This window comes from Bison bison, unplaced genomic scaffold (genome assembly GCF_000754665.1).
Source record: "Bison bison bison isolate TAMUID 2011002044 unplaced genomic scaffold, Bison_UMD1.0 scf7180017864295, whole genome shotgun sequence".
NCBI classification, from domain to species: Eukaryota; Metazoa; Chordata; class Mammalia; order Artiodactyla; family Bovidae; genus Bison; species Bison bison.
The window spans coordinates 11,024,442-11,024,654 of record NW_011494867.1 but is presented as its reverse complement, the minus strand read 5'-3'; the positions used below and the strand labels follow the sequence as shown (position 1 = coordinate 11,024,654).

Here is a 213-nt window from a genome sequence, read left to right as displayed (position 1 = left end):
CGCAGGCTGCTCAGGGTACTAAGAGTCACGCGTGCCCGGGGAACCCTCGGTGGAGGCGGGGGACAGGGAGGCCAGACGGCGCGAGGAGAGTCTCCCTCCAGGAGCAAGCTCTGGACGGCTCATCCAGAGGCTGGGGGAGCGGCCCGCCCCACGGTCCCCGCCTCAGGGAATCTGGTCTCAGGCCAGGGTCTACCCGCAGGCGGCTTGGGGCGG

General features: G+C 71.4%; 1 protein-coding gene across 1 annotated transcript in view; it reads right to left on the bottom strand.

The window, feature by feature from the left end:
• Positions 1-213, bottom strand: part of GSE1 (Gse1 coiled-coil protein) — a 402,812-nt gene that overhangs the window by 18,273 nt on the left and 384,326 nt on the right. The gene's annotated exons all lie outside the window — the stretch shown is intronic.